Source organism: Bombina bombina, unplaced genomic scaffold (assembly GCF_027579735.1).
Source record: "Bombina bombina isolate aBomBom1 unplaced genomic scaffold, aBomBom1.pri scaffold_78_1, whole genome shotgun sequence".
Classification (NCBI taxonomy): Eukaryota; Metazoa; Chordata; class Amphibia; order Anura; family Bombinatoridae; genus Bombina; species Bombina bombina.
The window spans coordinates 2127093-2139122 of NW_026511871.1; positions in this window are offsets into that span (position 1 = coordinate 2127093).

Genomic DNA, 12030 nt, shown 5'->3' on the forward strand with positions numbered 1-12030 from the left:
GGGAACTCCATCCGGAAATCTTTGCCCAAATCACTCAACTGTGGGGCATTCCAGACATGGATCTGATGGCCTCTCGTCAGAACTTCAAGGTTCCTTGCTACGGGTCCAGATCCAGGGATCCCAAGGCGACTCTAGTAGATGCACTAGTAGCACCTTGGACCTTCAACCTAGCTTATGTATTCCCGCCGTTTCCTCTCATCCCCAGGCTGGTAGCCAGGATCAATCAGGAGAGGGCGTAGGTGATCTTGATAGCTCCTGCGTAACCACGCAGGACTTGGTAGGCAGATCTGGTGAATATGTCATCGGCTTCACCATGGAAGCTACCTTTGAGACGAGACCTTCTTGTTCAAGGTCCGTTCGAACATCCGAATCTGGTCCTACTCCAGCTGACTGCTTGGAGATTGAACGCTTGATCTTATCAAAGCGAGGGTTCTCAGATTCTGTTATTGATACTCTTGTTCAGGCCAGAAAGCCTGTAACTAGAAAAATTTACCACAAAATATGGAAAAAATATATCTGTTGGTGTGAATCTAAAGGATTCCCTTGGGACAAGGTAAAGATTCCTAGGATTCTATCATTTCTTCAAGAAGGATTGGAGAAAGGATTATCTGCAAGTTCCTTGAAGGGACAGATTTCTGCCTTGTCTGTGTTACTTCACAAAGAGCTGGCAGCTGTGCCAGATGTTCAAGCCTTTGTTCAGGCTCTGGTTAGAATCAAGCCTGTTTACAAACCTTTGACTCCTCCTTGGAGTCTCAACTTAGTTCTTTCAGTTCTTCAGGGGGTTCCGTTTGAACCCTTACATTCCGTTGATATTAAGTTATTATCTTGGAAAGTTTTGTTTTTGGCTGCAATTTCTTCCGCTAGAAGAGTTTCAGAATTATCTGCTCTGCAGTGTTCTCCTCCTTATCTGGTGTTCCATGCAGATAAGGTGGTTTTACGTACTAAACCTGGTTTTCTTCCAAAAGTTGTTTCTAACAAAAACATTAACCAGGAGATAGTCGTGCCTTCTTTGGGTCCGAAACCAGTTTCGAAGAAGGAACGTTTGTTGCACAATTTGGATGTTGTTCGCGCTCTAAAATTCTATTTAGATGCTACAAAGGATTTTAGACAAACATCTTCCTTGTTTGTTGTTTATTCTGGTAACAGGAGAGGTCAAAAAGCAACTTCTACCTCTCTCTCTTTTTGGATTAAAAGCATCATCAGATTGGCTTACGAGACTGCCGGACGGCAGCCTCCTGAAAGAATCACAGCTCATTCCACTAGGGCTGTGGCTTCCACATGGGCCTTCAAGAACGAGGCTTCTGTTGATCAGATATGTAGGGCAGCGACTTGGTCTTCACTGCACACTTTTACCAAATTTTACAAGTTTGATACTTTTGCTTCTTCTGAGGCTATTTTTTGGGAGAAAGGTTTTGCAAGCCGTGGTGCCTTCCATTTAGGTGACCTGATTTGCTCCCTCCCTTCATCCGTGTCCTAAAGCTTTGGTATTGGTTCCCACAAGTAAGGATGACGCCGTGGACCGGACACACCTATGTTGGAGAAAACAGAATTTATGTTTACCTGATAAATTACTTTCTCCAACGGTGTGTCCGGTCCACGGCCCGCCCTGGTTTTTTAATCAGGTCTGATGATTTATTTTCTTTAACTATAGTCACCACGGTATCATATGGTTTCTCCTATTCAAATATTCCTCCTTAACGTCGGTCGAATGACTGGGGTAGGCGGAGCCTAGGAGGGATCATGTGACCAGCTTTGCTGGGCTCTTTGCCATTTCCTGTTGGGGAAGAGAATATCCCACAAGTAAGGATGACGCCGTGGACCGGACACACCGTTGGAGAAAGTAATTTATCAGGTAAACATAAATTCTGTTTTTCGTCCCTTTCGCAGAAACGGACCAGCCCCAAGTGCTACGTCCTCTAAGCAAGAGGGTAATACTTCTCAAGCCAAGCCAGCCTGGAGGCCAATGCAAGGCTGGAACAAAGGTAAGCAGGCCAAGAAACCTGCCACTGCTACCAAGACAGCATGAGATGTTGGCCCCCGATCCGGGACCGGATCTGGTGGGGGGCAGACTCTCTCTCTTCGCTCAGGCTTGGGCAAGAGATGTTCTGGATCCTTGGGCGCTAGAAATAGTCTCCCAAGGTTATCTTCTGGAATTCAAGGGGCTTCCCCCAAGGGGGAGGTTCCACAGGTCTCAATTGTCTTCAGACCACATAAAAAAACAGGCATTCTTACATTGTGTAGAAGACCTGTTAAAAATGGGTGTGATTCATCCTGTTCCATTAGGAGAACAAGGGATGGGGTTCTTCTCCAATCTGTTCGTAGTTCCCAAAAAAGAGGGAACATTCAGACCAATCTTAGATCTCAAGATCCTAAACAAGTTTCTCAAGGTTCCATCGTTCAAAATGGAAACCATTCGAACAATTCTTCCTTCCATCCAGGAAGGTCAATTCATGACCACGGTGGATTTAAAGGATGCGTATCTACATATTCCTATCCACAAGGAACATCATCGGTTCCTAAGGTTCGCATTCCTGGACAAGCATTACCAGTTCGTGGCACTTCCGTTCGGATTAGCCACTGCTCCAAGAATTTTCACAAAGGTACTAGGGTCCCTTCTAGCGGTGCTAAGACCAAGGGGCATTGCAGTAGTACCTTACTTGGACGACATACTGATTCAAGCGTCGTCCCTTCCACAAGCAAAGGCTCACACGGACATTGTCCTGGCCTTTCTCAGATCTCACGGGTGGAAAGTGAACGTAGAAAAAAGTTCTCTATCTCCGTCAACAAGGGTTCCCTTCTTGGGAACAATAATAGACTCCTTAGAAATGAGGATTTTTCTGACAGAGGCCAGAAAATCAAAACTTCTAAACTCTTGTCGAATACTTCCTTCTGTTCCTCTTCCTTCCATAGCGCAGTGCATGGAAGTAATAGGTTTGATGGTAGCGGCAATGGACATAGTTCCTTTTGCGCGAATTCATCTAAGACCATTACAACTGTGCATGCTCAGTCAGTGGAATGGGGACTATACAGACTTGTCTCCGACGATACAAGTAGATCAGAGGACCAGAGATTCACTCCGTTGGTGGCTGTCCCTGGACAACCTGTCACAGGGGATGAGCTTCCGCAGACCAGAGTGGGTCATTGTCACGACCGACGCCAGTCTGGTGGGCTGGGGCGCGGTCTGGGGACCCCTGAAAGCTCAGGGTCTTTGGTCTCGGGAAGAATCTCTTCTCCCGATAAATATTCTGGAACTGAGAGCGATATTCAATGCTCTCAAGGCTTGGCCTCAGCTAGCAAGGCCAAGTTCATACGGTTTCAATCAGACAACATGACGACTGTTGCGTACATCAACCATCAGGGGGGAACAAGGAGTTCCCTGGCGATGGAAGAAGTGACCAAAATCATTCAATGGGCGGAGACTCACTCCTGCCACTTGTCTGCAATCCACATCCCAGGAGTGGAAAATTGGGAAGCGGATTTTCTGAGTCGTCAGACATTTCATCCGGGGGTGTGGGAACTCCATCCGGAAATCTTTGCCCAAATCACTCAATTGTGGGGCATTCCAGACATGGATCTGATGGCCTCTCGTCAGAACTTCAAGGTTCCTTGCTACGGGTCCAGATCCAGGGATCCCAAGGCGACTCTAGTAGATGCACTAGTAGCACCTTGGACCTTCAACCTAGCTTATGTATTCCCGCCGTTTCCTCTCATCCCCAGGCTGGTAGCCAGGATCAATCAGGAGAGGGCGTAGGTGATCTTGATAGCTCCTGCGTGACCACGCAGGACTTGGTATGCAGACCTGGTGAATATGTCATCGGCTTCCACCATGGAAGCTACCTTTGAGACGAGACCTTCTTGTTCAAGGTCCGTTCGAACATCCGAATCTGGTCCTCACTCCAGCTGACTGCTTGGAGATTGAACGCTTGATCTTATCAAAGCGAGGGTTCTCAGATTCTGTTATTGATACTCTTGTTCAGGCCAGAAAGCCTGTAACTAGAAAAATTTACCACAAAATATGGAAAAAATATATCTGTTGGTGTGAATCTAAAGGATTCCCTTGGGACAAGGTAAAGATTCCTAGGATTCTATCCTTTCTTCAAGAAGGATTGGAGAAAGGATTATCTGCAAGTTCCTTGAAGGGACAGATTTCTGCCTTGTCTGTGTTACTTCACAAAGAGCTGGCAGCTGTGCCAGATGTTCAAGCCTTTGTTCAGGCTCTGGTTAGAATCAAGCCTGTTTACAAACCTTTGACTCCTCCTTGGAGTCTCAACTTAGTTCTTTCAGTTCTTCAGGGGGTTCCGTTTGAACCCTTACATTCCGTTGATATTAAGTTATTATCTTGGAAAGTTTTGTTTTTGGCTGCAATTTCTTCCTCTAGAAGAGTTTCAGAATTATCTGCTCTGCAGTGTTCTCCTCCTTATCTGGTGTTCCATGCAGATAAGGTGGTTTTACGTACTAAACCTGGTTTTCTTCCGAAAGTTGTTTCTAACAAAAACATTAACCAGGAGATAGTCGTGCCTTCTTTGGGTCCGAAACCAGTTTCGAAGAAGGAACGTTTGTTGCACAATTTGGATGTTGTTCGCGCTCTAAAATTCTATTTAGATGCTACAAAGGATTTTAGACAAACATCTTCCTTGTTTGTTGTTTATTCTGGTAACAGGAGAGGTCAAAAAGCAACTTCTACCTCTCTCTCTTTTTGGATTAAAAGCATCATCAGATTGGCTTACGAGACTGCCGGACGGCAGCCTCCTGAAAGAATCACAGCTCATTCCACTAGGGCTGTGGCTTCCACATGGGCCTTCAAGAACGAGGCTTCTGTTGATCAGATATGTAGGGCAGCGACTTGGTCTTCACTGCACACTTTTACCAAATTTTACAAGTTTGATACTTTTGCTTCTTCTGAGGCTATTTTTTGGGAGAAAGGTTTTGCAAGCCGTGGTGCCTTCCATTTAGGTGACCTGATTTGCTCCCTCCCTTCATCCGTGTCCTAAAGCTTTGGTATTGGTTCCCACAAGTAAGGATGACGCCGTGGACCGGACACACCTATGTTGGAGAAAACAGAATTTATGTTTACCTGATAAATTACTTTCTCCAACGGTGTGTCCGGTCCACGGCCCGCCCTGGTTTTTTAATCAGGTCTGATGATTTATTTTCTTTAACTACAGTCACCACGGTATCATATGGTTTCTCCTATGCAAATATTCCTCCTTAACGTCGGTCGAATGACTGGGGTAGGCGGAGCCTAGGAGGGATCATGTGACCAGCTTTGCTGGGCTCTTTGCCATTTCCTGTTGGGGAAGAGAATATCCCACAAGTAAGGATGACGCCGTGGACCGGACACACCGTTGGAGAAAGTAATTTATCAGGTAAACATAAATTCTGTTTTTCGTCCCTTTCGCAGAAACGGACCAGCCCCAAGTGCTACGTCCTCTAAGCAAGAGGGTAATACTTCTCAAGCCAAGCCAGCCTGGAGGCCAATGCAAGGCTGGAACAAAGGTAAGCAGGCCAAGAAACCTGCCACTGCTACCAAGACAGCATGAGATGTTGGCCCCCGATCCGGGACCGGATCTGGTGGGGGGCAGACTCTCTCTCTTCGCTCAGGCTTGGGCAAGAGATGTTCTGGATCCTTGGGCGCTAGAAATAGTCTCCCAAGGTTATCTTCTGGAATTCAAGGGGCTTCCCCCAAGGGGGAGGTTCCACAGGTCTCAATTGTCTTCAGACCACATAAAAAAACAGGCATTCTTACATTGTGTAGAAGACCTGTTAAAAATGGGTGTGATTCATCCTGTTCCATTAGGAGAACAAGGGATGGGGTTCTTCTCCAATCTGTTCGTAGTTCCCAAAAAAGAGGGAACATTCAGACCAATCTTAGATCTCAAGATCCTAAACAAGTTTCTCAAGGTTCCATCGTTCAAAATGGAAACCATTCGAACAATTCTTCCTTCCATCCAGGAAGGTCAATTCATGACCACGGTGGATTTAAAGGATGCGTATCTACATATTCCTATCCACAAGGAACATCATCGGTTCCTAAGGTTCGCATTTCTGGACAAGCATTACCAGTTTGTGGCACTTCCGTTCGGATTAGCCACTGCTCCAAGAATTTTCACAAAGGTACTAGGGTCCCTTCTAGCGGTGCTAAGACCAAGGGGCATTGCAGTAGTACCTTACTTGGACGACATACTGATTCAAGCGTCGTCCCTTCCACAAGCAAAGGCTCACACGGACATTGTCCTGGCCTTTCTCAGATCTCACGGGTGGAAAGTGAACGTAGAAAAAAGTTCTCTATCTCCGTCAACAAGGGTTCCCTTCTTGGGAACAATAATAGACTCCTTAGAAATGAGGATTTTTCTGACAGAGGCCAGAAAATCAAAACTTCTAAACTCTTGTCAAATACTTCATTCTGTTCCTCTTCCTTCCATAGCGCAGTGCATGGAAGTAATAGGTTTGATGGTAGCGGCAATGGACATAGTTCCTTTTGCGCGAATTCATCTAAGACCATTACAACTGTGCATGCTCAGTCAGTGGAATGGGGACTATACAGACTTGTCTCCGACGATACAAGTAGATCAGAGGACCAGAGATTCACTCCGTTGGTGGCTGTCCCTGGACAACCTGTCACAGGGGATGAGCTTCCGCAGACCAGAGTGGGTCATTGTCACGACCGACGCCAGTCTGGTGGGCTGGGGCGCGGTCTGGGGATCCCTGAAAGCTCAGGGTCTTTGGTCTCGGGAAGAATCTCTTCTCCCGATAAATATTCTGGAACTGAGAGCGATATTCAATGCTCTCAAGGCTTGGCCTCAGCTAGCAAAGGCCAAGTTCATACGGTTTCAATCAGACAACATGACGACTGTTGCGTACATCAACCATCAGGGGGGAACAAGGAGTTCCCTGGCGATGGAAGAAGTGACCAAAATCATTCAATGGGCGGAGACTCACTCCTGCCACTTGTCTGCAATCCACATCCCAGGAGTGGAAAATTGGGAAGCGGATTTTCTGAGTCGTCAGACATTTCATCCGGGGGGAGTGGGAACTCCATCCGGAAATCTTTGCCCAAATTACTCAATTGTGGGGCATTCCAGACATGGATCTGATGGCCTCTCGTCAGAACTTCAAGGTTCCTTGCTACGGGTCCAGATCCAGGGATCCCAAGGCGACTCTAGTAGATGCACTAGTAGCACCTTGGACCTTCAAACTAGCTTATGTATTCCCGCCGTTTCCTCTCATCCCCAGGCTGGTAGCCAGGATCAATCAGGAGAGGGCATCGGTGATCTTGATAGCTCCTGCGTGGCCACGCAGGACTTGGTATGCAGACCTGGTGAATATGTCATCGGCTCCACCATGGAAGCTACCTTTGAGACGAGACCTTCTTGTTCAAGGTCCGTTCGAACATCCGAATCTGGTCTCACTCCAACTGACTGCTTGGAGATTGAACGCTTGATCTTATCAAAGCGAGGGTTCTCAGATTCTGTCATTGATACTCTTGTTCAGGCCAGAAAGCCTGTAACTAGAAAAATCTACCACAAAATATGGAAAAAATATATCTGTTGGTGTGAATCTAAAGGATTCCCTTGGGACAAGGTAAAAATTCCTAAGATTCTATCCTTTCTTCAAGAAGGTTTGGAGAAAGGATTATCTGCAAGTTCTTTGAAGGGACAGATTTCTGCCTTGTCTGTGTTACTTCACAAAAAGCTGGCAGCTGTGCCAGATGTTCAAGCTTTTGTTCAGGCTCTGGTTAGAATCAAGCCTGTTTACAAACCTTTGACTCCTCCTTGGAGTCTCAATTTAGTTCTTTCAGTTCTTCAGGGGGTTCCGTTTGAACCCTTACATTCCGTTGATATTAAGTTATTATCTTGGAAAGTTTTGTTTTTGGTTGCAATTTCTTCTGCTAGAAGAGTTTCAGAATTATCTGCTCTGCAGTGTTCTCCTCCTTATCTGGTGTTCCATGCAGATAAGGTGGTTTTGCGTATTAAACCTGGTTTTCTTCCGAAAGTTGTTTCTAACAAAAACATTAACCAGGAGATAGTCGTGCCTTCTTTGTGTCCGAATCCAGTTTCAAAGAAGGAACGTTTGTTGCACAATTTGGATGTAGTTCGTGCTCTAAAATTCTATTTAGATGCTACAATGGATTTTAGACAAACATCTTCCTTGTTTGTTGTTTATTCTGGTAAAAGGAGAGGTCAAAAAGCAACTTCTACCTCTCTCTCTTTTTGGATTAAAAGCATCATCAGATTGGTTTACGAGACTGCCGGACGGCAGCCTCCTGAAAGAATCACAGCTCATTCCACTAGGGCTGTGGCTTCCACATGGGCCTTCAAGAACGAGGCTTCTGTTGATCAGATATGTAAGGCAGCGACTTGGTCTTCACTGCACACTTTTACTAAATTTTACAAATTTGATACTTTTGCTTCTTCTGAGGCTATTTTTGGGAGAAAGGTTTTGCAAGCCGTGGTGCCTTCCATCTAGGTGACCTGATTTGCTCCCTCCCTTCATCCGTGTCCTAAAGCTTTGGTATTGGTTCCCACAAGTAAGGATGACGCCGTGGACCGGACACACCTATGTTGGAGAAAACAGAATTTATGTTTACCTGATAAATTACTTTCTCCAACGGTGTGTCCGGTCCACGGCCCGCCCTGGTTTTTTAATCAGGTCTGATAATTTATTTTCTTTAACTACAGTCACCACGGTATCATATGATTTCTCCTATGCAAATATTCCTCCTTTACAACGGTCGAATGACTGGGGAAGGCGGAGCCTAGGAGGGATTATGTGACCATCTTTGCTGGGCTCTTTGCCATTTCCTGTTGGGGAAGAGAATATCCCACAAGTAAGGATGACGCCGTGGACCGGACACACCGTTGGAGAAAGTAATTTATCAGGTAAACATAAATTCTGTTTTAGAGGCTACTAAAGATTTCAGACAAACATCTTCCTTGTTTGTTGTTTATTCTGGTAAAAGGAGAGGTCAAAGAGCGACTTCTACCTCTCTTTCCTTTTGGCTTAAAAGCATTATCCGATTGGCTTATGAGTCTGCCGGACGGCAGCCTCCTGAAAGAATCACAGCTCACTCCACTAGGGCTGTGGCTTCCACATGGGCCTTCAAGAACGAGGCTTCTGTTGACCAGATATGTAAGGCAGCGACTTGGTCTTCACTGCACACTTTTGCCAAATTTTACAAATTTGATACTTTTGCTTCTTCGGAGGCTATTTTTGGGAGAAAGGTTTTGCAAGCCGTGGTGCCTTCCATTTAGGTGACCTGATTTGCTCCCTCCCTTCATCCGTGTCCTAAAGCTTTGGTATTGGTTCCCACAAGTAAGGATGACGCCGTGGACCGGACACACCAATGTTGGAGAAAACAGAATTTATGCTTACCTGATAAATTACTTTCTCCAACGGTGTGTCCGGTCCACGGCCCGCCCTGGTTTTTTAATCAGGTCTGATGAATTATTTTCTCTAACTACAGTCACCATGGTATCATATGGTTTCTCCTATATATATTTCCTCCTGTCCGTCGGTCGAATGACTGGGGTGGGCGGAGCCTAGGAGGGATCATGTGACCAGCTTTGCTGGGACTCTTTGCCATTTCCTGTTGGGGAAGAGAATATCCCACAAGTAAGGATGACGCCGTGGACAGGACACACCGTTGGAGAAAGTAATTTATCAGGTAAGCATAAATTCTGTTTTTTGTTCATTAAACTTAGTTTGATGATGATACAATCTATATTATTAGGTTTATAATGCTGTTTAGCATTTAAAGTCTTCATTTCAAAGCTTGACTTAACCATTGATCAGGGCTCCCCCCCCCCCCTCCTTTGACATGTGCAATTTTTGACCAAGTGACTAAAACATATATGCACTTTATTCTTAAGTGTCTATTTAAACTTGGAAATGTTGTAAAGGTAGTAACATACAAACACACACACACTCATACACTGAAACACACACACTCACACACACATAAGGATTCACATATAGACACTCTAGCAGACACGCAAAGAAACATGCTCAGACACACGCCCAAACAGACACTCAGCACTTGTTTACATTGACCTGACAAGTGATGAGGTAAACTACAGTTTTGTAAAAAAAGATGATTTAGGAAACAAAATATGGAGTTCTGATTATCTTTTTGTAAAGGAAGATGCCTACTAAATGATGACAACAGCATGCAGTGGCTGAAAGGAAGGGTCCTGAACTGCCTAAACAATAATTTAAAGGTTAAATGGTCGATTGGTGACTTCCGGAAAGGTCTCATTGGTCTCAAAGTCTGTAGAAAGATGTGAATAATCAGTAGTAAGGTCAAAATGTCCTAAAAAGGAACAGACAATGGATACACACACACACACACACACACACACACAAGCTCAAACTTGCACATACACCCAAGGAAACACCAACAGAGACAGCCTCAGAAAACACACAAAGACATACACACACACACACACAGGAAAAACACACATACACACAAAGAGAGACAACCACATAAAACACAGAAAGACATACATACACACATCCTCACTGAAACATCCACAGAAAACACACAGACATACACACACCCTCACAGAGACACCCACAGAAAACACAGACATACACACACCCTCACAGAGACACCCACAGAAAACACACATCCTCATAGAAACATCCACAGAAAACACATACATACATACACACACCCTCCCTCACAGAGGCATCCAGAGAAAATACACAAAGACAAACATACACAAACCTTTACAGAGACACCCACAGAAAAAAATACATACACACTCATAGAGACACAAACCAAAGCACAAATACATAAACACAGACACCCACAGAAACACTCACAGGAGGAAACATTTATGCACCTTGCATCTCCTAAATCAACAGTGTGTGACATGCATGATAAAAAAAATTGCAGAAATTAAGAGATCACTTTTTAAAGAATCATATTTGTAAATGTGCAAACAAAAATAATTCTGTGAATTCAAAATTGTACATTAATGATCTGGGTAGATGGCTAGATGAAGAAACATAGTTTTAAAAGGTTGACATATGTTTGTTTGATTTTTTTCCCCATTTTCCCCAACCAAGAGCACCACTTCAAATATAGTGTACAAATGTTCCCATCTGTCAGCTGTACTTATGGATTTTGAAAATGCTGTACTATATATGGTCTTGGTGGAACCATAAGCTGTGGTACTCATACGATTAGATATGGTTAAATGCAGGATTTAGGCCCGTTGGTATGTATTTCAAAGTTAAGTCAGCTGTAGTATAAACTGAACAGTTTTAAGTTAACCTGTCTCATTTCAAACACTGAGCAATCTTAGTCTGAGAGTATAACATGTTATGCAGATATAAAAATCTTAGATAAAATGCCTCCTTGATTCTGGAAAGTCCTTGCATAAAGGGGCAGTAAACTGGGATAATATATATGCCAAAAGGGCACCTACCATTTGTGTATTGAGGAGGAAACATTTCTGCATAGTTTTAAATATAGAATTTCTACAGCATTGTCAAATAATCATAAATACACTGCTGCTAAAAAAAATGTGTTTTTATGGACCCCTGGCCCCACCATACAACTACTACCACACCGAAGTTACAATCCGAAATTGCACAAAGAAATAAAAAACATTTGCTAAGTAAGTCCTACCTCTTCTGCAAATGAAAGGGATCTGCCGTCTGACTCAGGCACATACTGTATAAACTAAAGCGCCAAGTCTGTCTCACACTGTGCATAGTGGTTTAGTGCACACTCTAAAAATGCTAATACTTTACTCCTTGTAATAACATTTCCCATGCTCAATTAGCACTCTGCTGTAGTACCCACTGGTGGCTGCCAAAATTTTTAAATTTTTTTTTTCTTCTTGCCTCATGGGGCACCCCTGGCCCAATGGGCCCCTGACAGGAGTCACCTCTGTCACCCCCTAATGGCCGCCCTGTATGTATGTATGTATCTATGTATGTGTGTGTATATATATATATATATATATATATATATATATTTCATGTAATTGGCAAGAGTCCATGAGCTAGTGACGTATGGGA